Here is a 26733-nt window from a genome sequence, read left to right on the forward strand (position 1 = left end):
GGAGATGTACCTGCCATAGGTTAGTTGCTAAGATAGCATGGATAGCACTTTTCAAAATTATAGGTTAGCAACCTTCTCAAATGATGGGGAAATTTACAAAGAGATACAAGATACAGATGAAGACAGTGATTCCTTATAACCACTGGGGTTTGAATGGGGTGGATAGAGAAGGACTAAGATGGTGACCAAAGAGATTTTAATTTAACATAAGAAAAACCTCATTGACCATGAAGTGACTCTGCAGTGGATCAAGAAAGAGACCAGTCAACTACCTGTCCTGCTCCTTTGGCCTTCTCAGGTAAACTCTCTTTCACGGTCTCATCCAAGATTCTGTTCTATTACATTCAAGGGTACTTATATATCACTGTCACCAGCATAAACTTGTTGAAAAGGGAGGTAAGTGGAAACACAGTGATAGAAAAGAGAGGAGGGAGGAAGTTGGTAGATTTGGTATACCTGAGAGAAAATATATGAAGACTTCTCATCTTAAGAGAAAAAAAGTTGCAACAGACTCTGTTGATTCAGGGTGTTCCTACTTTGTGGGGAGAGTACTCTAGTAGAACATTCCTCAATAACAGTCCTGTACTGTGTTACTATCTGTCTCACAGCAGCTTTGCTTCTGGCTCAGTCTCTGACATCTTGGGGTGAATTGTCACATGAAGGGGCAGTAGTAAGTGTTGCTCTTCCACGAAGAAGGGACCACACATGTACTCCCTGGTCTTCTCACTCTATATTTTGTTCACATCATGGCTATAATTATGACTTGTTTTCCTGATGGAAGGAAAACCTGTCTTCCCTAAGGAAGTTCCTGTTAGAGAAGAATGTCCTCCTCAAGGACTGGGGCTAGAAGCGGGTCCTCAGGGCCCCCTTCAGTAGTGTGCTCTCTGGGTGGGCCTGCTCTCAGACCTGCCTCAGTGCATCTCCTTCCTTCCCTCCTGCAGCAGCTGTAGTTGCCATGGCACTGCTGCCCTCTCTCCACTCCTGGTTAGATCGATTCCACAGCAGTGCCAGAGATAACAGCTTCTGTGTCCGCCCTGCCAAGGCTGAGACCCTTAAGAGCAGCTCTTCTCTCTTTCTAGATGTAATGAGTAGGAATTGAGGCAGGAGGGAAGGGGGCAGGGCACAACTTTTAAAAGAATAGCACAGCTGTTGAGGATATGACAAAAACTGGTTAAAAGCAACTAGGTCCAAGATGGCAGAAGATTCAACTTCCAGTAAACCTTAAGCCTCATTATATGCTCATTGGAATACACTAACATATAAATGAAACAGCCATAGGCACCTTGACAATTCCAAGACTGACCATAAAAAACCAAAAGTGGATGATGGCCCAATTCCTGGAAATCCCTGCCCCTTCCCCAAAGTAGTTGGAAGAATCCTCCAACTTGTTAGCATGTGAAATCACCCAAAGCATAAAAACTAAGCATCCCTGGACTCCAGGATTTCTCTCCTTCCTGAGACAGATTCTGTCTATGGAACATGTATATCTCTAAATAAACTCACTTTCACTTTACCATGGCCCACTCTTCAGCTCTTTCCTGTGCAAAGCCAAGGACCCTCACTTGGTGGCCCATCCTATGAACTCGCTCACCTGAGACCTTGGTCATGACCATCCTCTTGGGACCCATTCTCCTGCAACAGAATAATGTCCAAAGTCCTCTTTCCTAGGTGGTTGTTTTTTGTTTTTCTTCTTCCAAATTGCATTAGTAGATGGGTGCCTTTGATATATTGTTCTGCCCTTCTGCTGATCATCTCGGCTTACACCAGTTTGGTCCTCTGATAATGAGAGGAGCCCAGTATAGCAGTTGTGAAGCTTGGGCTTTTTCAAGTTTACATGCACATGGCCACAGATCGCAGATTGCATGGAGCCCAGTATAAAGTGACTGTCTTCTTTATATTACTTAACCACTCATTCAGAAAGCAAAAACTACTGTCACATTGTCCCTCCATCCCTGGGGAGTGATGCAGCTGTGGAACTCAGGGAGGCTTAGCACATATTTTACTGCAAAACACGTTTTGTAGATCAGTCTCCCCCAAATATACTTGGAAACTTTCTTCATTTCATTAACTTGTGGAATGTCTGTAATTTCCGCCCTCCTGTGCCCCTGATCCAGACACATTAGAGAGATGATGTCAGCTGCTTGCTCAGATCTATTCAGATATTCCTCAGGAGTACACGAGCTCATTTGTAGTATTTTTCGGTTTGGGCTGTGTATTATCCCAATCTGCATATTATGATTCTGTTTAGCACAATTCCATAAAAAGAGAGACTTAAAGATTCAAGGCATTGCTCCTGAAATCAGTTCTCTTGTGTCTGTGGCTTGTTGGATTTGGTCAAAGTTAGCATTTCCTCCAGATTGGCAAATTCAAATATCCCCTGAGGGAGTGATAGAATGTTTAGATAATCTGCTCACCTTTCCAGGGAACATAAGTCATCAGGTTTGGCCCATTTTTCAAGAACAGGTTGTCCTGGGAATGTCAAAGCTAAAATATATCAGTTAAGTTAATAATAAATTCCGATGACTCAGTTAAGTGACATTGTTTACTGTCAGGTGAAAAACGAATCAGTCATCACATTTCTCACAATTAAATCATGATCATCAAAAGTCAAAATGGAAATCCTTTACCGATTATGAAAGTTTTTTATGTTGCTAGCAATGTTTAGAACTACCCATTTGTAAGACAATCTTATTACTCGATAGAGCATAAATCAAGGTAGAGGTTTTGTTAAGCCTAAGGAACTGTAAATCCAAACTAATTTTTTTTCTGTTATGTCTGCATTTCTTTAGGGAGTTCCTGGGTTTAGCTTTCTGCTTTTACACATTTTGTTTTTTACTCAGGTGAGGATAGTGTAGAAAGGTAGGCATTTAGGCTGCCAGTCAGGAGACCGGGACACCCTCACTATCGGTGCAAAGTGTGGCCCTCAGCACTGGGCCTTCCTAACTCTCAGGGACAGAAAGCATGGCAGGAGTAGACGCATTCATAAATCCATTCTGCCCTTCACTGGCTGTGTGACCTTGGGGAAGTCACTTCATCTCTCTGAGTCTCAGTTTGCTTTTGCACTTCTATTTTCTAAGTCGAGTCCAGAAAACAATGGCTAGGAAGGCAGGAGGGTAAATGCAGAAACACCAGTCAAGGTGGCAAAAGAGCCACCTTCATGAAATTCAGTTAAGGCAGAAAGGAACGGGTAGAAAAAATAATCTAGGCAGAAGAAAGGTTACGTCTGATAGACAGTGTGCCAGAGCTCAGGAAACTAAGTAAAAGGTCTTGGAATCCAGGCTAAGGGTTTCAGATAGAAATGAAATTAAGCCAAGAATACGGGAGATGAAAAGCAGGGTCTGGTCTTGGGTCCAGGCGTTACACAGGAGACACCTGCAGCTTGACCAAGGCCAACCAGGCTGGTGTAAGGTGAGAGCTCTTTATTCGCTTGAAGGGATCTGGGTGTATCTGTGAGTCGATCCAAAGAAGATAAGAAAAGGCCAGAGAAGGTGGGACTGACCTCTTGACGAGGCAGTTCCTGACGGCTGTGCAAGAAAGAACACCTTCCAGATCCTCTCTCCTTAGAAATAACATTCACTTTTAAAGCAGGGGATGAACGTGGGTAGCCCCCATAAAAAATACATAATAAAATGATACGTTTTGAAAATACATTCCTCCAGCTAAATATTTGGTAAAATCAAGAATTTGTCACTTTAAATAGAGTTACGTTTCTATTAAGATGTGTGAATATGACTCCAATCAGAGTCCTTTTCCATCAATATCCTTTGGGAACTGCTTTGCCTCCTTTTTGGATTGTTCTTAGTAGGCAGAGGAGATACATAGGTGAGTTCTAAGTTATTCAGAACCATATAGCATAGAACCAGTAACTTCAATTTTGTGAACATTTAAATGTGACTTTACGATGATTTAAAGGAGTGAATATAGATTTCTCTGAAAGCAAGTAATACTTTTGTAAAGGGAATGGTACCCTACTAAGATCTAGTTTGTAAATTTGTACACTCATTTATCTGGTGAAGTATTACTTATCAATCAATGCAGGCTCACTCAGGACATTCTGTCCTGTGGACACCATAAAAATACTAAATTGTGCAAAAGATTGGCATATTGAAATATGAAGGCACATGTCTCTGGTCTTTACAATAAATGTCTTACCTTTTGGAACACTCAAAAATTGTATTTATTGAATGTCAACTATACTTCAATTTAAAAGAAAGGGTAGGAGGATGGAAATTATAGAAAAAATGTATGTATTCTTTGCTGATGGCTTTAAAGCATATTCTCTTGAAGGCAAAAAAAAAAAAAAAAATGGCCTTAGCTTTATTAGTAATTGAGAAAGGGAAACTATTTTGGACCAAATATCAGAGTGCTTTTTTTCACTGAGCAGTACCCACCCTCCTCAGAGTACTTTTCTTATAATGGAGGGCTCACAAAATTTTTTTAATTGAAGTCTAATTGATTTGCAACATTTCTGGAGTAAAGCACAGTGATTCAATTATACATCTATATCTATGTATCTGTGTCTGTATATATGCAACCCAGTGTTCTTAGCAGCATTATTTACAATAACCAAGACATGGAAGCAACTTCAATGTTCCTCGACAGATGATTAAATACAAAAGTTGTATATATACACACACACACATACACACAATGGAATACTCCTCAACCATAAAAAGGAGTCAAATAATGCCATTTGCAGCAACATGGGTGGACCTAGAGATGATCATAATCAGTGAAATCAGACAGAGAAAGACAAATATTATATGATACCACTTATATGTGGAATCTTAAAAAAATGACATGAATGAACTTATTCACAAGTGTTTTGAGTGTCGAGTTCATAACTAGTAAAGTGAGGGAAGCTAGGCCATCCTTCTAGGGGGAGGGTGGTTTGGGTAAGAGCCGGTTTCAGCAACATCCCGGAATGAGTGATTCAACACCAGCCCAGGTCTCTGGAACTCTCCAGCCCTCTGCAGAACCTGTGAGAGGATGTTCTAAGTCACACATAGACAAACATCACTCAAAAGTCACAAGGAAGCTGCAGAGCTGAGAACCACTCAAGTAGATTTGCCCAGTTTACATAGAAGCTGGGACACTTTTCCCCACAGGTTATGGACTCAAAACTAGACATCGCCCAATGGAATCTTGTCCATTTAGCCCCCCTGCGACATTTTCAGCTTTGAAATGCCTCTAGTTCAAAAGGCCACATGGGCTAATTCAAGAGACTCCTTCTGTGCTGTCCTATGTGGGAGGAAAATTTAAATTAATTAAAATGACATAAAGTTACAAATTCAGTTCTTTAGCCCACACTAGCTACATTTTTTTTTATTTTTAAATTGAAGTTTGGTTGATTTACAATTTTGTGTTATTTTCAGGTATACAGCAAAGTATTCAGTTATATATATGTATATATACATATTTTTTTTTCTATTCTTTTCCATTATAGGTTATTACAAGATATTGAATATAGTCCCCTGTGCTATACAGTAAATCCTTGCTGTTTATCTATTTTATATATGGTAATGAGTATCTGTTAACCCCATACTCCCAGTTTATCCCTCCTCCCCTTCCCCTTTGGTAACTCTAAGATTGTTTTCTACGTCTGTACGTCTGTTTCTGTTTTGTAAATAAGTTCATTCATACTATTTTTAAGATGCCACATGTAAGTGATTTTTATATAATATTTGTCTTCCTCTGTCTGACTTACTTCACTTAGTATGATAATCTCTAGATCTACCCACGTTGCTGCAAGTGTCATTATTTCATTCTTTTTTATGGCTGAGTAATATTCTGCTGTGTATATTCCCATCTTCTTTATCCAGTCATCTGTCCATGGACACCTAGGTTGCTTCCATGTCTTGGCTATTGTAAATTGTGCTGACATTAGCTACATTTCAGATCTTCAAAAATCACATGTGGTTAGTGGCTTCTGTACTGGACATTGCAGACATAGAACATTTCTGTCATTAGATGATTCTATTGGACAGTGCTAGTTTTATGAGTCTAGTTTTATGACATATGAGCACATTTTAGAGCTGGGGTTTCATCATTGGCATGTGTGGCTCTTTGGTGGGATTTTCATATTAATACATGCATTTTTGAAGACTGAGTCCTTTGGGTTCATTGGGCTAGGATTAGTGAGACTCTTAGGGCAATTAACTCTCTGAGGAGCAAGCTATCAAAAACTTGAATAAGATGGCCTATGCTCATAAAGTATGCAAAATGAATAAATAAGTCCAAGGGAAAAAGTTGTAAAAAGTACCTAGCCTATAATTAAGATAAAAAACCAACCTAAATTTTAAATAACTGAAGCTCTGTAGAATAAACCCATGAATGGCTGTTGTCTGGAATTAAAGACCTAAGAGAAAGTTAAAAGGGCATAAAAGGGCAGTGCTCTTTCTTTCTTTCTTTCCTTCTTTCTTTCTTTCTTTCTTTCTTTCTTTCTTTCTTTCTTTCTTTCTTTCTTTCTTTCTTTCTTTCTTTCTTTCTTTCTTTCCTTCTTTCCTTCTTTCCTTCTTTCCTTCTTTCTTTCCTTCTTTCTTTCCTTCTTTCTTTCCTTCTTTCTTTCTCTCTTTCTTTCTTTCTCTCTCTTTCTTTCTTTCCTTCCTTCCTTCTTTCTTTCTTTTCTTTCTTTTTTTTTGTCACAGTATATACTGGCCCTGTACATGGAGGTCATTAATCCCTATCGGACATGTGTCTTTTCGTCTGAGATGCTGATAGGTCAGCTCAGATTTGTGGTCTTTCCGCCTTTCTCTGTCATTGACTATTTCATTTGGTAAGAAGAAAATCATGAATAAAGAAGTGTTATGGAGCACAAATTACCTAACTTATTGTGGTTACTAGAATTTTAATTAACAAAACAGAAGCATGGGGATAAATTGCTTTTTTTTTCTTCTTATTTTCTTATTAGTGATTCAGCCATCTGTTTTCACTGGAGAATTATTTCACAAAGTTACAAGGAAGCCGAGCAATGGTCATTTACAGATATCCAATTTTCTTTTCAGTAAACAGTCTAGAGTCACAGAAAGATTCCATTGGGCCCCTCCTCGAATTATTGGCCTCTGGGTAAGAGGTGCTTTGGCTGTAGAGGTGGTGAATCTGTCTTGGTTGAGTAGAGGATTTCAAGCTAAAACACAGCTCAGAGGATTGAAAATCAGAGGCCTGGGGCCGGGCTTCTCATCTTAGGATATCTTAAGTCAGTGAGAGCCTGGTGTTGCCAGCATGTTTGGAAAATATTGCAAGATTCATGAGCAGATTTTCAACCACAAAACCTTTTCTGAGAGTCAGTTTATTTAGCTGCAGTGAGGATTTACCAGGGAGACGTGGCAGGGAGTGAGTCATGCTCTGTGTTTGTCTCTTAGATAAGGAGAAAACTGGCATTCGAAAATGCTTCAGACACTTAATTATTTTAGGCATTAATAATCTGTGGAGGAGAAAGTACAGAGGTTTTCCTACTTCAAATAATTAAAGCATTAAGAGGAATGTCTTGAGGTGATTTCATTTTAGCAGATGATACACATAAAGTGACTTCCACTGTCTTTTCTTTTTATCTCAACCTCAGTTTAGCATCTTGATAAGAGTTATATTAACAAACTCAATGAGTTAGCCACATAATTGTGTGTGTATGTGACTCAATCCTCAAAGAAAAGCCTTGTGGGACAATCTCTATAGCTAACAAGACTGAGGTCTTTTTCAATATATTCTTGGAGTGAGATCTTATGTTTTACTTGAGTTGGTTAAAGACATTTTTGAACTTGTACTTTAAGAAGACATAAGAAGTTACTTTGGAGTAGACAGGTTTAGGGAAATAAATGATAAAGCATCAACCTTAAATCATTTAAGACCAGAAAAGAGAGAGAGAGTTTATCTATTGCTGCATAACATTTCCCCAAAACCTACTGGCTGAAAACGATACATACTTATGATCTTATGCTGCTATGAGTCATGCGTTAGGGACAAGCTCCACTGGTTGGTTGGTTCTGGTTCAAGGTCTCTCCTGAGATTGTGATTGAGATATTGGCCAAGGCTGCAGTCATCCAAAGGCTCGACTGGGTGAGAGGATCTACTTCCAAGCTCATTCCTATTGGGTTCGGCTGTTGGCGGGACTCCTCAGTTCCTCACTGGCTGTTGGGCTCCGTAGCTCTTCACAAATAGGCTTCTGCATAACAAAGTTTGAGTGTCTTCACAAAATGGTAATGAACTTCTCCCAGAGTGAGCAATCCCACAGGAAGTGTGTGAGGCTGCAGTCACGAGGTCTTTTATGACCTGTCCTCAGAAATAATATTCCCTCGCCCTTGCCATACCCCACTGGTAGACCAACATAGTAAAACCAACCCCAGTAAGACACGGAAGCGGACATGAATACCAGGATACGAGGATCATGGGGGCCATGTTGGAGACTGGCCTCCAGAAAGGGTGTGATCCAGAGAAGCAAACTTGATTTTAATAGATGTGAGGTGGTCCAAAATACTTGGTGACAGTACTGTGACTTAAAGAAACTAAGTCAAATTTTTATTTTGTTTTCATATTCCCAATGAACATACTCATGGATTGAAAATTTCCCTGTACCTAAACCAATAGATGTGTAAATGTTATCATTCTGTTCCTCTAGCTCATAGGAAAGATGTGGTAAGAAATAGTCATACCAGTAAATGTTGGTGTTACACAGAAGGGAGATGTTACACAATTTTCCCTTTTAAGTCTAAGACTATGGCTTTGCAGTTCCCTTGAGGATTGGGTACTTGAATACTTCAGTAGCCTCATGGGTTGAAAAGATTGCTTATTATGTAGCCCACAGATCTCTTTCTGAAAATTCACACACTATGGGGAAGGCAGTGAACGGTACAAACCAGAAGATGTGGTCTTGCTCTCAGTGTGAATGGATTTGCAAGTGTCTGGCACACTTCTCATAATTTCCAGTGCTGGAAAACTAGGTGGCTGTAAGTTCCAAACAATCAATTATTTTAAAAAACCAAACAAAAATGAAAGAAACAGAAATGCAAATGGAGGCTTGAAGGACTCAGCCGGGTAGTTTACCTTGTATTGTCTCTTATCGCTGGTTCATGGGGACATACTTCCTGATCTTCTGCCTTCCTCCACATTGTCTTGGATGCATCTAGTAAGATGCCTGGACATCCACATCTGCTCCTCTTTAGGGACTTCTTCTGTTTCAACATGGTAGATTTTTCAAGTCAGAGTCTGGATGTGATATACAGGTGATTACAGGCTATCAAACCAGACCTGAGTTCTACTCTAGCCCTCAGGGCATCTTTCTTTTGATCGTTTAGGTCAGCCTTGCTGAGAATTTGCATAAGCCCCTCCACTTTCTTTAGTTTTCATATACTTTCTGAGGAAACTACCCTGTACTTGGCAGTGGCAGCTGCTGAATGAAAGCCTTTCATTGGAAACGTGTTCAATATCCCAAATCAAACGCTTCTGTCAGTTTGGGGGCCAAAAAGATGCTTCGATCTTCAGTTGACCAAATGAAGAGCAGAGGCAGAAGTTGGAAGAGCCAGGCTCCCTTGGTTCCATGGAACCACCAGGAGGACCATGAACTAAACCACTGAGTTGCTTTTCAGAGGAGGGCAGGTGACTCATCAATCACCACTTTGCCCCAAGAGCGGTGATTTCACTTTCTTACTTGCTACAGAATTAGCTTCAAGTTTAAACTTCTATAACCACAGCTCAAAACAATGACTACGTCAGAAAACTTACCAAAGGCAAGAGAGGCATTGGTATGGCCAAATAGGAGGAACTGAGAATTCACCTGACAGTCTCTCTAGGCCATTCCTGGAAAGCCCCAGGCTGGGGCTGGTCGTACCGCTTTAGATTCAGAATCTTAAGCACCGAACGATGAAGGGGACAATTTTGAATTTTTCAGGAGCACTAATGTACCAGAAATAACTGAGGTCAGTAGATTGGTAGCTCGGAAAACCCCTAAAAATAAGAGGAAGGCCTGTAGAATTGAAGGAAGGATGTAGAAATAACTGGGACATTTGGGTTCTGTTTATTAACATACAGTTTGGATATTTTCTAGGCATCCTCCAGCTGCTGTGTTGAACAAAAACGTTTTGATTCTTTTTTCGCTTCCTCCCAACTGTAGGAGAAAGAAACCTAACAGCTCATATTTCTCAAAGCTGCATTGAGAGAATGGCTTTCTCATCAAAGCCCCTCAGCAAGAGGTCATCCCAGAAGAGAACCTTGGCTCTTTGTGAAGGCAACACAGCCTTGAGGAGACGATTTCCCTTATTTTGCAAGTTCTGCTGAATAAAGCTTCCTGCAGTGACAAGATGGTTTTGGGGCATGACTTTTTCAATTGTTTTTCCAAGCAACTGTCTCTGTCTAATTAGGCTTCAGCTCACAGACTTAGTTAAGAGAAATGGTTCTGCCGTGGCTAATTGTGGCAATGTGTTGATATGGGCACATCTGACCACAGGGAGAGTCTGTCCTTTGTAACTAAGCTGATGGTGGCTGAGATGACCCAGCCAGGCCGTCTGTCCCTGCTTGGAAATCACCTGTTTGGAGTGAGTAGTCTCCTCATCTCACTGCCTGAGTTGATCCCTTCAGAATTCAAACCAACCTGGTCTGGATTGAAAACCTGGAATTTCCTTATCAGACAAATCAATAATGACAATTTGTGTTTGTTAAATGTAGGCTTCCATCCATTAAATCAAAATCTAGCACATTAGAGCTGAATGGGCCTCAGACGATGCCTGTTCCAATGTCTAGAGTTTGACAGAAGCAAATGAAGGACCAGAGAGGATGAATGACTTGCCCAAGGCCACCCAGACTTTAGAACTGAGGCTAAAACTGAGGTCTTCTAAGTCTTCTGCTTGTTTCCTCCTCTGCGCTCTTCCTACTCAATAAAATGTATTAAATTTGCCAATTAACTGCAACTCTTTCAGGACAGGAGGTCAGAAAGGATTTGGGCTGGGAGGTAGGAATGAACATTTCTGATGTGCTGACATGTCCAGCCTCCTGACCCCTAACAGCACTGGATGTTCGTGGCCTGTGTCCCTCCCCTCTCCAAATCTCAGTGCCAGAGAGCACAGGGCCTGCACAATGGCGACAGGGGTCAAGCTCACCACTGTCCGCGGGCGTCCTGGGGACAGAGAGCAGGGCCTGGCACATGGGAGGGGACAGGGAGAGAGCTCATAACATAATTCAATGAAATAAAGAGACACCTGCTCCTTTGCTTGAAAGTTGTGCTTTAACTACTCAGTCTTCTTGAGGTTTCCCTCTCCATTTCTGAGGGATGAACTCTGACTTTCTTATTTTCAGTCATTTCCTGTCACTCACCTCCTTTCTGTCATCCTCGCTCTGCCCCTCACTTCTCTCTGTTCATTTCCTCACATGCTTTTACCTTTGCTTTTTGGTGGTCTCTCTGAGTTCTCACTTCCTTCTTTGTGTTTCAACATCTCCACTTGCAGCTTAAACCAGACGAGTTTTCTGATTTTTATAGGTTGGTATGATGATTAAATGAGTTGAAATATACAAACATTCCAGAAGAATATCTGATGTCTAATAGGCACTTCCTGGAGGGTAGTTATTTTTTCCCTTATTAACATTCCATTTGTTTTCTTCTCTTTCTCTTGTTCTGACTGAGGTTCTGTTTTTATCCTGTGCTCTTTAAACAAACTCTTACTATCTCTGTCACTCAGCTCTGCACTTGACTTTGGATGCTCCCTCCGTGTTTACTTCTCTTGTAGACCTGATAGAATCAGGGACAAGCTGCTCTTCCAAGAGGTCACCTCCTGGATGAAAAAGTGAAAGCATATGCCTTTAAGATATTATTTTAAAAATTCACATTATATACCCCCAATGCTGTATTTTATAATAATTGTATGATTAGAGCTATGTACTTTATTCAACATTGTCACTATTGTAAACATCAATTTTAGTCATCTTTTGAAATTTTCAGTTTTTAGAGTATTTATTTCTAAAGTCCTTAGAAGTATACATCTTGGGAGGAAAAAAACTCCAAATTGTAAATCTTTGAAAAAAACAAAAGACATTTAGAGCAAAATTTAGTAAGAAGGAAATAATCAAATTGAGTAATGATATTTTTAGTTAAAAAATATTATATATAAAGGAATCATAGAGTCACTTCAGATATTTGTCATAATGGAGAGAGAGGCTGATTGTCAGTTATCCTAACAACTGATGAGGTAACAAACATTAACAAAAAATTTTCATGAAGATTCAGTATATCTTTAATATACAATTAGATTGCCATTAAAAGAAGAACTTTATGATTTGGGGTTTATGGGAGAAAAAAAGATTACAAACAGCTAAAGCACATGTTGAATACATTTCGTTAAATAATATAGTTCACAGTAATTTTATTTTTGCTATAGTCCTAGTTTGCCATCCTAAATGTAGTCGGAAATGAGATAAATGTTCTACGCAGATTGTTTGAGGGTGATGAAAGAGAGGACTTTGTACACACTGACTGCCGCAAAGATGGTTTCAGTTGAGGACCAGAATAGAAGTGGTATGGTTTACAATTTCATAACATTTATTTTCAAAAGCAATGCAATTTCCTTTTCCAAACTGCAAAGCAAAACAAGCAAAATGGTGCTCCTCTTGCTGAAACACTTTTGCCACCTGACTTTAACTCCCAATTGCTAGCCGTATTTTAGATCCCTAATTAGTATCTATAAAAAAATAAGCCATCAAATCAAAGAATAAATGGTTTTATCTGATATTAAAACATTATAACCAGCTGGAATGGGAAGTTTGTTAAATGTGCCTGAATGGAAGTTTAAAAAAAAATCGTAAAAATGAAACTCAAGAGAAACTAGACAGAAGTGAGGAAATATATCATTCTATGTGCTGTGAGAAGCTTGGCCCTGGACCAGTCTTTTAGGGGGAAAATTTTAGTATGGTTGAAGCTTAAGTGTTTTTCCAACAACAAGACTCAATTGCCACATTGATTAGGTACTCTGTGGTCATAATGATATCATTTGGTGATTTTTACCCTCCTGATTGATTTACAGACGATAAAAACCTTGCTTACTATAGAACAGAAATGAACTTGGCAGCCAAGTCCTTTGATGCAACCACGGGCCAGTCAGAACATTAAAATCATATCTGTGCCCTGGTCATAGAAGCTTAACTTTGTTAGTCTCTTGTAGGGTCTATTTCAGTTTTGAAAGCAATTCAGTTTGAAAATTACAATAGATTTTATTTTAAACCAATCATTAATCTAGCCCTTTCTGCCTCACTGGACAAAACTCTGGGTTGTTTTACTAACCACACATCCTAATTTCTTCTTCAGGAAGGTTGTGATTGGTGATAATAGGTGGATGTCTACATGGACTGAAACCAGACTTCCTGTTGGAATTTGGGATCCACCTTTCCTTTGACTTCAGTAACCTCTCAGCAGCAACGTAGGCCCCCCTCACCTAGGAAAGCACGCGTTATGCAGTGTTGCCATTGTTCACTTAACTCTTTCGCGTCACAAACTGTGGGCTCTAGGAGGGTGGGGACAGGTAGGTCTTATTTCTCGATTGATTACAAATTGATCCCAGCACCTACTATATTGCATGGCACTTAGTAGGTTCTCATTAATAGTTTTCAATGAGGGAATAACTGACACGTGGTACTTTAGAGAAGACCTTCATTGTAGGTCTCTGGGAAAATCGTTCCATCTCTTTGAGACATATGTCCCTCAGTTATTAAAATGGAGATAAGAGATTTGAGATACCTAATGTGAAAGTGTTTTTTTAAGCTTTGTTTTATTGTACTTTATTGTGTTGTAATTTTCCAAAGGCAGGGAATAGTTAATAAGGGTAATTATGGCAAAGTGAAAATAGATAGTAGTGACTCACTTCTAGAAAGCTAGTTTAATCTAGTAGTAAACAATCTTTGCTTAGTCCTAAAGCTTAGTCCTGTTATGGCCCAATATACGCTCATCTGCCAAAAGGCTTGCAAATCTCAAAAAAAAAAAAAATGCTTTTTTAAACCTTAAAAGTCTCTAGATATTCCCAAATTGAGGGATATCCAGATTCAGTTTACTCTGAAGGACAACTCAAGATCATCCACAGCATCCACCAATCAACCACTGAAACCTGTGGCTTGTGCACAGGCTACTTGGAGTTCATCAGATGATGGGCATTTGTCAGGCCTACCAGTGGATGTGTCTGCACAGTGGGTCTGCTCAGCAGACGTCATCCCATTCTTGCCACTTTTCCTCCTGGGACTCTTTATGCCCACGGCGGGATGGCTGGAACTGTACAGGCCTGTTTTTTTTCCAGCTCCCAAATCCTTTGAGCAAGGCTGACAGACAAGTCCCCATCTCTTACGCTGTGCTCATCTCCAGTGATGTGCACTTTGGGGAAAAACGCAGTCACTGGTTATCAGAAAGTCACTGACTATTATACATTACTAATGTCTTGAGGACATGTTTTCAATCAAACAGAATATTAAAGAGGAAAATCTTACTTACAAATGAAAGTTCCAGTTAAAACAAGAAGTGTTTGCTCTTCTAGACAACATAAATATTTTAACACTGTTCTCCTTGACAATTTCACAGAATTTGCCCTTTGCACGGCCCACAAGTAAAGACCACGCACGTTGTTAGTGGTATACAGTGGTCTCACAGAAGCAGAAGATAGTTGTAAAAGAAAATGTTTCATAAGAACAAACAAAATTTAATTGATTTGATTTAACGCTTGACAGTTACCCACTTAAATGTCCAAATGAAGTAATGCATGACATCGATGCACTTATATAATATACTTCTGTACTAATTATAGCACATTTGAGGAAAGTAGAATGGAAAATACATTGAAACGCTACATAAGTTATAGCAATCTACTATCATGAAAATTCATTGCAGTACTGAATTTCATACTGAAATTCATTATCACTTTATGATACTTTTTGTAAACAAGAGCACTTTGCTTCAAATAAATGAAGAAAAATCTTTCACTTACTGGTTAAAAAAAAAATCCCTTACGGACCAAATTTAAAATACAAACCACAATCTCCTTACTGGATAAAGCATATAATTTTCCTCCTTAGGTGTGTGGATTTAAAACAGCTGCCAAGCCTATTAATTACGGGCCCTTAGAGTCAAAATAGAAATGATGGATTTTCATTTTGATAGCAAACACATTGAGTGTTTATTCAGCAAGTGTGGGTAATTATTCCAGTTCTTATTTGAAAATTTTCTCTGGAATTGGCTGCATATTGTTCATGAAAGTCTATGATCTCAATACTCAGCATCTTAGGGTCTTTTTTTTCCTCCCTCTTTCTCCTTTTTTTTTTTTTTTTTTTTTGGATGAGATTCTCTCTGAATTTAAAAAGCGGTTTCTTGCCTACAGGTACACAAACATGAACTCTATCTCTGGAGAAAGAGATGTAGTAAAGTGCTCATGGGAAAACATTTTCATGTTTCTGGGCAGAGGTCTGAAAGCAACATATCCTGGTCATCGACTCAGGGGGTCACTGTTATAACCAACATTTCTCATTCCAATTCTTTAGTCCTTCACTGTGAACAACTGAAGCTACGGCAACGGTTCTTGAAGGAGGCCCTTCATTTACTAAAGGGAGGGGAAGGAGGCACCCATACTCTATCTGCTGATCTGAATTGGTTTACAAAGCAAGGAATGAGGCAGAACTTTAAGCTCCTAAATTCGAAGCTATACAAGCAACTTTCCACCATGATAGTACTTGCATATTTTGGAAGTATTTTCACTTCATTCATCTTGTTTGAGCATCACAATAATAATTTAAGATAGGAGGGAAAGACATTCATACTTCTATTTTAACTGAAAAAAAACCCCTGAGTCTTAGAGATGTTAAGTGCTATGGACAAGTCAAACACCTAGAGTGCACTGAGTGTGGAATTCTAGGCTCAGGACTCCGAGCGCAGGGTTCTTCAGAGTATAGCCATCGCTCCTGGTATCTTGATGGAGTGGAATGGAAACCAGAAACTACCAGAAGAAGGAAGACTCACAACAGTTGCCAGATAAAATATAGGACATCCAGTTAATATGAATTTCATATAAATAAACAATACATTTTTTCAGCACAAGTAAATCTCAAAATATTTGAGACACACTTACACTAAAAAATTCTGCATCATTGATCTGCAACTCAAATTTAACTGTAATTTAAATTTAAATTTTAATTTAATTTTTTCCCTAAATCAGGTAATCCTATCTTGTTTCCCTCTGATTGGGTAACCCAGATTAAAAAGGTGACACTGCCAACAACCTGCAGTATAACCTAGTGTGTTACCAGCTGAACTGTGTCCCACAAGAGGACATGTTGAAATTCTAACCTTATTACTTCAGAATGTGGCCTTATATGGTAATAGGGCCTTTATAGAGGTATACAGAGGTTAAGTTAAAATGAGGTCATTAGGGTGGGTCCTAATGAGTATGACTAATGTCTTCATAAAAAGGGGACATTTGAACACAGAGACAGACATGCACAGAGGGAAGACCAGTGTAAAGACCTATAGGGAGAAGACGGCCATGTGACTGGAGTCAAGCATCTACAAGCCAAGGGACACCACGGATGGCCCGCAAATACCAGGAGCTGGAAGAGGCAAGGGATGATTCTTCCCTAGAGCCTTTAGAGGGAGGGTGGCCCTGTGCCATCTTGATTTCAGACCTCTGGCCTCCAGAACTGTGAGACAATAAACATCAATTGTAAGCCACCCAGTGTTTGGTACTTTACTATGGCAACCCTAAGAAACTAATGCACCTAGTAGAAGGCAGCATGCAGTTTACATCTCTTACTTTCGCATTTTTACAGGCCAGAGGTTCTGAGGTGCTTCTTGCACATACTGACTGTGTATCTCTTACATTTGAGGATCATTGTGGATGCTGTAAAGGTCTATGCTCTGTGGGGAGCACTGCAGCCACATTGAATCATTATGATTTGATAGTATTACTAGACCCACGTTCTTATTGGGGTTCTGGTTCTCCTCACTTTCTATACCCAAATGGGTAGAATTCCACTCCCGTTTGAGAACGTATCACAACATGCAAATGACAGATTAACTAGAGAGGACTGTAATGAATTGGTTTGATCACACATGCGATCAGAATCTCTTGCCAAGTTCTGATCATTTTCAAAATCTTGGATATCTTAGAATGGGGCAATCAGAGCCACAGAAGGATGTGAAATGAGGCAGCAGAAACTAGCACGGACCAAGGTACGTCTCTCCTGAAGACACCTCTGTGCAGTAGTATCGTCCTGCTCCACTGTAAGGCCAGTCCGTCCGAGTTATACTGAGCAAATTGCATGTGCGGGGCCCCAGCTGCCAGGTAATGACCTGGATTGCTTTGTTCATTAAAAGCTTACTTCTCTCTTTTCCTGTCCGGTGAAGCTTAATGGAGAGGGCACTTCTTTTGAAGTTAGCACGTGGCAAGAAACACAACAGGCTTATTCAGCTTTTGATGCTCCAGCCCTCACATCACCTTGGAATCACAGAATGACAATATATGGAGCATAAGATTTTATATATATATATAGGAGATATATCTATATCTATATCTATATCTATATCTATATATCTATATTAGTGTTAATAACTTTCAGTATCCTGTCTGACCTGGGGTGCCCTAAAATAATAGTGCTATGGAACCAGGAGGGCTAATAAATTAACAAAATAGAAATTGAAAAAAAAAAAAACGACATGTATATGATTTTGAAAACATTTAGCCATATTCTAAAGTTTAAGAAAAACACTACCTTTGATCTCTTTCTGAAACTAAACATTTGTTGAAGATTCTTATTCTTGGCAAGTCACCTCTGCCAGGCTTTTAAAGGGATCATTTAGAGAGCAAATAGACATTTTCCAATATCACTTAACACTTCATTGCATTCATTTTAATATTTAAATATAAAAGAATAGAGAACAAAGATTTAATTTCCTCTGAAATAAGCTATCCAAAAAATAAGAAGGAACAAGTTAGTCAAAAGACAATCAAATGAAGGGTTCTCTTATTTTAAAATCGTTAACTTCTTATGAATTTTAGAGTGGAAAAAACAAACTCCATAGGCCTGTGATATTAATGTTTTGTGAACCGTCTTGGAAGAAGCACACTGGGCTGCATTCATTCATTTGTTCAACAGTCTATCTTTGTACTCCTGCCGCGTTGCTGAAAGGGTTGGAGGTACATCAAGTCCATACAATGAGCTGCGTTGTCAATGTTTAAGAAGAAAAGTAAGCTCTTTCTCAGAATTTCTACTAGCCTCCTTGCTGTTCCTTAAACTCTAGTCGTGTTCCTACCTCAGGATCTTCGCACTTGCAAAACGTGCATCCACTTCCTGGATCTCTACACCTCTCACCCACCCTCTCCTCTTTGTGAGATATTCCTTGATCAATGTCATTTAACCATTTCCAGTCTTCCTCAATTCATACCATTTTCATTAACTTTCCATCCCTCTCACCTGTTTTCTTTTTGCCATAAAACTTCCTATCACTTACATCAAATGTTCCACTTCTTTTTAAAAGTTGTCTAAGTTCTAGGAGGAGCAAGGAATTTTATCTTGTTGTTCCCTGCTGGTATCCTTTAGATATAACGTTCTTTGAAGGTGTATAGTTTTATGTATTTTGAAAGCCTTGATGAACAGCTGCTTCATAGAGTTATGTGATCATTCAGATAATTTAAGTAAAGAGCTTATCACTGTGGTTAGTACTTATCATGACTATTATTTTATTATGGATAACCTTGTATGGTATATAATATGTCAGGAAGAATTATGGAAAACCTTGCAAAAAAAAGAGAAAATGACTGGATTTTTCATCCAATATACCTTACCAGGTTATCTGTGACATTCATTGTCTTTGAGCTACTTTACAGCTCCATAAATTATAGAAAACCGGAATAATGCAAATTATTCTTTTCCATAAAAATACAAATGATTTTTGCCCAGAAGTGCAGTTGATTAATATCCCATTGATATTGACAAGTTGTGCATCTGTTATGGAATTCACTCCAGCATTTCTAATTGCCTATATGTCTGTCTGCTCTTTGGATTCCTCTTTGAATGGGTTGTGGTTTATGAACCTTCTTAATGAATAGTTTACACAAATTATTCGATATGTATTTCTTTTAGATTTTATGAGGATTATGACTTTACTTCTTCAATATCCTTTAACAAATACATAGTTCCTGTATAAACTATGGCTTTAGTCATGAGCAACAAGTCATTTTATTATTTTTACCAATGTTCTAGATGTGTATATTTCTTTTAGTAAATACTCAAGGGTATTAATTTGTGTTACATTAATTTGTGCTAATAAAAATTACTCAATGCTCAACTTAAAAATAGACAAATAGAAAGAAAATGATAGGAGAGTTATTTGAATAGAGATATGGTGGGAAATACCAAAGAAAGGAGGTGTGGCAGAAACCAAGATTATGGAAGAGCTAGTGTGCCAGACTGAGGAGCTTGTGTTTGGTTCTGAAAGTTCTGGACTCTGTTTGAACCATAAGGACATCATTCCTGAGCTCACAGCAGTTTAAGGGCATCACAGCTCTCTCTAGTATGTCCTGTTACCGTCTTCCTTCTTACTTGATAACCCATGGATTTGATAATGTATTGAGAATTAAAGCCTGTTGCAAGTTGCCCCACTGGTGATAGCAGAGCTCTTGAGTACTTTGCCCTTCCTGATTTCATGTCAGTGATTGATATCCTATTATTAATCAGACTAGATTTGTCGTGGGGGAAAAAGAGATACTTGGATTGTGTAGACCAGACAACCTGGAGGTATTTAAGATTTAGATGCCCAGAGTGGGCAAGAATAGACTGGACTATTTCAGAACTATTTCCTTAGCTGCTCTGGTTGTCAACTGTTGTTTTGGAATGTGGGATTGAAGACTGATGTAACATTCTTTGAAGATTCATAATTTTATGTATTTTAGGATCTTGACTACCATGAACTACATATTATGTGACAGTTTAAGATAATTTAAGTGAAGGGCTTTAGTGGTTTATCCATCTCGTGGCTACTGTTCTATTAACTACATTCCCTGCCCATTCCTCTTTACAGAAAGTGGTCCTTCTGAGTCTTTTCTCTAGTGAGTGCCTCACACGTTACACAAGTAACGTACACTTGCATGATTTATATTGCAAGGGGAAGACTTTGAAACCCTTGCCAGTAACAAGTTTCACAAGGTTCCACCAGTGTCCATGTACTTCGTAAAATCCCTCCAGCACATTGTGCGGGGAAGCCCCTTGGTGGATTATACTGCCCATCCTGAGTTTTAGGGGCTTGAAGTCAAACATCTGGCTTGCTTAAAATGACTGTATTTTTATCTCAGTGATCCTCTCGAAGGAACCCTACTTCAGGATGACACCTGCACCCCAGTGTTCATAGCAGCACTATTTACAATAGCCAAGACATGGAGACAGCCTAAATGTCCATCAACAGATGACTGGATAAAGAAGATGTGGTACATTTATACAATGGAATACTATTCAGCCATAAAAACCAACAACATAACACCATTTGCAGCAACATGGATTTCTCCTGGAGAATGTCATTCTAAGTGAAGTAAGCTAGAAAGAAAAAGAAAAATACCATATGAGATGGCTCATATGTGGAATCTTAAAAAAAAAGAACATAAGTACAAAACAGAAACAGACTCATAGACATAGAATACAAACTTGTGGTTGCCAAGGGGGAGAGGGGAAGGAAAGTATAGACTGGGAGTTTGAAATTTGTAGATACTGACAGGCATATGCAGAATAGGTAAACAAGATTATACTGTATAGCACAGGGAAATATAAACAATATCTTGTGGTCGCTCACAGCGAAAAAAATGTGACAATGAATATATGTATGTTCATGTAAAACTGAAAAATTGTGCTCTACACTGGAAATTGACACAATATTGTAAACTGACTATACCTCAACAAAAAAAAATGTTAAAAAAAAAAGATCTTCTCGGATCAAGGCTTCGAAATGTCAGCGCTGCTCTTAAAACCATGGTTGTGAAGTGCACAACTGTTTTCTGCTTAAAATCATTGATTTAAATGAAGTCTGAAATGAAAGGCAGTTGGCAGACTCCACGTGGCATAAAGCCTCAGGGGCTTCGGCAGTGGTCACCCACAGAGGTGTCAGGCTTGGGCTGTCTACCTGTCAAATTGCTCTCAACTTCCAGTTCAAACCAATCAAGCCTCCATCACCAGGGCTTTCAAGCATTTTGCTTACTTTGAGGGAGAACTCTAGAAACATTCCTGAGATGAACGTCTGCCTCTTCAGAAGTAGCCAAGGTGCTAGGAAGGAACATGAAAAGGCAGCACGATGATCTGTTGACAAGTAAATACAGAGAAGGCACAGAGTCCCTGGCATCTTACTGAAGTGATTAGGTTAAAAGAAGAACACGGACCATGTCTGTTCAGGCTCCCTCCTGCCCACAGAGCACCTTTTCCAATAGAGGTCTCCCATTAATGAACGTGTAGCTAGAGTCAGAAGCCTGGGTCATAGCACCGTTACTGAATTATGTACTTCTGTCTCCAAACTCGAACCCTGTATCTAATTCCACCATGAGAGCATCTTGAAGGGTAACGCCATAGATTCTACTGCAAATTGACCCAATAATAATGGTAATAAACACTTACTTATTTTCTATAAGCCCTTCAATAACCCCGTGAGACAAGCTTTTATTATTTCTAATGTATGCCTGAGGTTACTAATGTTTTCAGAGCTTTAGTAATTTGTCCGAGGCAGTCAAAATACTCAGGAAATAACAGAACTGGGATTCAAACCCAGGCAGTTCAATTTCAGACTCCATAGCTTGATCACTGTTCTCTAGTCCCCTGGCTTTTGGGGAAAATTTAACCATCAGATATTATAAGACCAAGTCTGAACATTCAAAAGTCGTACTCACTGGGACAAACCATATAGAGTAAGGAAAAGAGAAAGAACATGTAACGTTCTTCCCTGCCTCCTCCCTTTTCCCTCCCCAATGTTTTCTATAAAACTTTTAATTTCTTTTTTTCAATGGTGAGGGTGGGTGGGTGCCCAGGGCTGGGGGCTGACCCCTGTCTCTGTGGGTTACTAAGCTCTGCACAAAGTGGTGGTGGGGGGGGAGGGGGAACTTAGGGGGGCCGCCTCCATTCTGGGGAATTCATGTTCGAACTGAGGCTTTGGCCTCAAAGCCCAGGAAATTTTATCAAAGTAGTTTAGGAACTAAAGCCTTGTTTCCTTCCCTGTTCTCTGCTTCCTATACCTCTCCTTTCCACCCCTGGCCATCCTCAGCTCCAGTCCTGCCTTCCCTGTCCCTCCAGGGGCCATGAGTGCCTGGGTTTCTCATACCCTATAAGGTTGCAGCAGGGGAGAGAGGGACATTTTATGATGAACCAAGAATTCCATGTCTGGATGGGTGGAGGAGGGTGAGGGGTGCCGCCTGTAGGCCACAGACCTCTACAAGTGCCTGAGATCCCTCTCCCCTCCACCCTAGTGCTGGTCCGTCCTTCACCCCCAGCTGCCCCTAGGACTAGCCTTTAGGCAGGCAGGTGGAGAGGGGTGCCTTAAAACCAAAGTCCCCTCTGCCTTCAGCTTGGGCCTCTGGGGTGGGGGTCTGTGGTCAAACCTTATACTGTATTGAGGATGGAGGGTGTGGGGGGAAGGGAAGTTGGGGGCTACTGGAGAATATATTCAAAACAATAAAACTTTGGACCTTTAAAAAAATCTAAAACCTTTAAAATAATTTTCCTCAATTCATTTAAAGGCTGTATTTTAATGGAAAGTGTATGGCAAGAAAGAATCCAGATTGCATATGCCAACCAAAATCACCCTAGTCAGTGCTCAGAATTCTCATCAGCAGTGTAGCAGTTTGATGTTAATACTTAAAAACTTAATGAACATATACTGAGAATAAGCCATTGTCCCAAGCACTCTATCTGTGTTAACACATTAATTATTCATAAAATCCCTGGGAAGAGAGCATTGTTATCCCCATTTTACAGATGAGAAACTTGAGATACACAGTTCAGAGGCATAGCTTGGAGCTATGGGTGCTCCATAGTCCAGCTCTAGAGTCTACGTGCCAGACCACTATGCTACACTCCCGTTTAAGAATCTTGAGCACTGTCCATTTTCCCCTGAAAGTGCCATTAACAACAGTTTTTTCACAGTCTAATCATGAGGTCAAAATTACATGTGTGTGCACAGTCCTTCCTGGGGTACATGGAGAAGTTTCACACACTGTGTGTTAATTGATGTAAATCCTTCTAAGGAAGCAGAGCTATCGTTAAAATGTCTGTTTCACAGATGAGGGAAAACACAAAGCCAGAAAGAGTAAGTCATTTGCCTGAGGTTAGACCGCTGAAAAAAGGCACGAATGAGCACTGGGGGCCAGGTTGGCTTGCTCCTGGTTCTCGTTATCACATTACTTGAAGGTGGCTAGCAGCAATGTAGCGAGTCATGTAGAGTCCACAGAGGTCTAGTTTTTTAGAACAATTATATCCCAATTCAAGGGATCTGCCTTGTGGCCAAAAGCTGGAGAAGGAAATCCGTACCCAGGGCTGGTTGCAGAGACCACTGCCAAGCATAAATAAATGCCTTGGGTCTACATTAAGAGCATATCCTATGAGGAACTTACAGATGTATGAAGAATGAGTGGGTCTACTTACTGGGCCAGTTTCTCATTCTTTTCCAACTAGGGAAGTGTTTCCCAAATTGTAGCCATTCACCTGCCCACTTCTGTGACTCTTTTCTTATCAATGTATCACTTGGGCTAGTTTATATAATCCACATTTTCAGTCAGCTCACAAATTTTCTGTAGCCTGAGCAATATAATCTGAAATTACAGGTTTGATATGTGAGTTATTTTTTTTCAGGCATGCATTAAGATAAATTAAAAATCATCAAAAAGTTCATTTGTAAACCCCTAACATAATCTCATATAAAAATGAATATTTATTGAGCACTTACTAGATACCAGGTACCCTTTAAAATACCTTGCATATATCAACCAGTTAATTCTCATAACTATAAATAGGTATTTGTATTATTCCCATTTTACAGGTTAGGAAACTGAGGCACAAAAAGTGTTGGTAAGCTGCACAAGAACACAGAGCTGATCAATGGCAGAGCTATAGCTATGAATCTAGGAGGTCTGGCTTCAAAATCTGGGCTCTTAACAACTGGTGGTGTCCATTTTGGATAAACTTAAATTGTGTGGGGAAAAAAGCCCAAACAAACTCGTGCAATTGTGTAGCATCTTTGGACAACATCATGACCCTAAAAACCCAGGATCCCACTTGAGAACTGAGATAAGCAGAGTCTCTATGATGAAGTGTGTAAGGAAAAAGATATTTGATGACCATAGATAGGTCCAAACTGACTGATGCTTACAATTTGTTGTGAGAAGGTTTGGAGAATTTCTACTTTCAGTCTATCACCCAAGAATATACCACTAACCTGAAGCCAGGGAGCAAGGAGAAGTTTGAGATGGACCAGCTAAAGGAGAACATGGCAGTACAGGAATGGACCGTATGAACTCAAGGTTTCTTGCATCCTGTCATGCTCTTAATGGTTTATTTGCCCAGCTATTAAGGTATAAAGCTCCATTTCTTGTTCATAAAGTTCATTGAGCTGTAGGAAAAGCTTTAACTGTGCTACACTTAATACAGAAGTATGATGGGAATTCATGATGATGATCAGGAGCAGACTGGCAGAATAAGAAATGGCAAAATACTCCATAAACAGAAAATTGAACCTTAGCCGAAGAGAAGGAGAATCGATCCTTTTGCCTTGTAGAAGGGTGAGGTGGGGACACTGGCTGCTGAATTTTCAGAGGGGTACTGGGATTCTCCGTGGGCGTTTTAGAGCTATCACGTAAACCTCTGCTACATTTCCTTCCCAATTTCCATGTCACGATAAAGGTAAGCATGATTCTCATTTGAATTCTAGACATAGAAACTGCAACCAATAAACAAGTAGGAGATTCCCAAAATGTCACATCTGAAACTAGCATTCTGTTCCCACCTAGCTAATGTCTTCACGGAGCTAAGCCTATATTCACCATTTATATGTATATGCATTACCTATATGTGTGTATCTGTGCACAGGTAATATTCATGGACTGAAGCAGCATTATTTAATTTAGTTTAATTATTGCAATAACCTTCTATCAATGGTATTGTCATCTCCATTTTGTGAATGGGAAAATAGGCTGAGAGGTTTGGTAACTTACTCTCAGCAAGTGGTAGAGTTGTGATTTGAACTTAGGTCTATGGAACTGATTACAGACAATCACAAAATCTTTTTAGCTCCTTCTGTTGAGAAGTGGAGTCTGATTTCCCTTCCTTGAGTTTGGGCTACTCTTAGTGACTTTCTTGAGTAGACTGCAGTGGAAGTTGTATTCTGGAATTTCTGAGGTTTGGTCATAAAAATGTTTTACAGCTTCTGCTTTAGTCTTTGAGAAACCTTTCTCTTGGAAAATTTCTTCTCAAGGCATTCCCTCTTGGAAGCCAGCCACCATGCTTTGAGGAAGCCCAAATGGCCCCATGGGGATGCTCACATAGAGGTGAATTGCAGCTGCAACTGACAGTCTTGGATGAATTCCCAGCCAGCAGCCAAGACCAACTTGCCAGTGGTGCCATGGATTCATCCTCAGTGACTTCTCACCCAGTTGAGCCTTCAGATGATCACAGAGCTAGCTGAGATCTGATTGCAATCCAATGAGACACTCCGTGTTCATTTTTCAGGGCTGCTGTAATCAAGTGCCACAAACTGGGTGGCTTAAAACAGCAGAAATTCATTCTTTCATAGTACCTGAGGCTAGGGACATGAAGTCAAGTTGTCAGAAGGGCCTTGGAAGGCCCTACCTTCTTGGAAGTCTCTAGAGAAGAATCCCTCTTTGCCTTTTAACTTCCAGGTGGGTCCCTTGACTTGGAGCAGCATAACTCCAATCTTTGCTTACTTCTAGCTCCACATTGTCTTCTCTCTGTGAGTGTCTTCCCTCATCTCCTTAAAGACGCCAGTCATTGGATGTGGGGTCCACTCTACATCCAGCATGATTTCATCTTAAGATCCTCAACTAATTATTTCTAAGAAGGTTACATCCTGACATTCTAGGTGGACATGCCTCTTGGGGTCACTGTTCCATCCATTACAGATGCTAAGCAAGAACTGTACAGTCAAGCTGTTCCTGAAATCCATCCACAAAATATTTGTCACAATGAAACAGTTGCTGTAAGCCACTACATTTTGCGGCAATAGAAACCATGTCTTCCTACTTAACTACATTGCCTCTCTTCACAGAACCTGCAATATCGAAGGTTTGTAACACATATTATTGACCACAGCTATTTTGAAAAATATACTTGAAGTCTGCAAATATTTGTGTTTATTTAGCTCACAGAAAATTAGATTTGTAAACTACCAAGCACAGAAGCTCACACATGACAGGCGTTAACGTATGTCAGCTCTTTGCTTTATTAACATTTCTAAACCATAAAGATTTATGTGAATGTATCTTCTCCAACAGAAAATCTTCATCCTGTCTCTATATACTTGAGTCCCTAAATATAAAAATATTTTTTCTTTATGTTTGTTCTCTCTAATTCTTGGGACCAGTCCAGAAATTCAACCTGGCACGGAGTATGGGAAAACATCCTGAACTGCGGAAGGATATCTGGCATCAGTCACCTACATGCTATTAGTTTTGCCAAAAGAAAGGCAGCTTTAGTTTGTGTGTGTCTGTGTGGGCGTGAGTGTGTGTGCACACACTGCATTACAATCAATGGTAC

Source organism: Camelus dromedarius, chromosome 3 (assembly GCF_036321535.1).
Source record: "Camelus dromedarius isolate mCamDro1 chromosome 3, mCamDro1.pat, whole genome shotgun sequence".
Lineage (NCBI taxonomy): Eukaryota > Metazoa > Chordata > Mammalia > Artiodactyla > Camelidae > Camelus > Camelus dromedarius.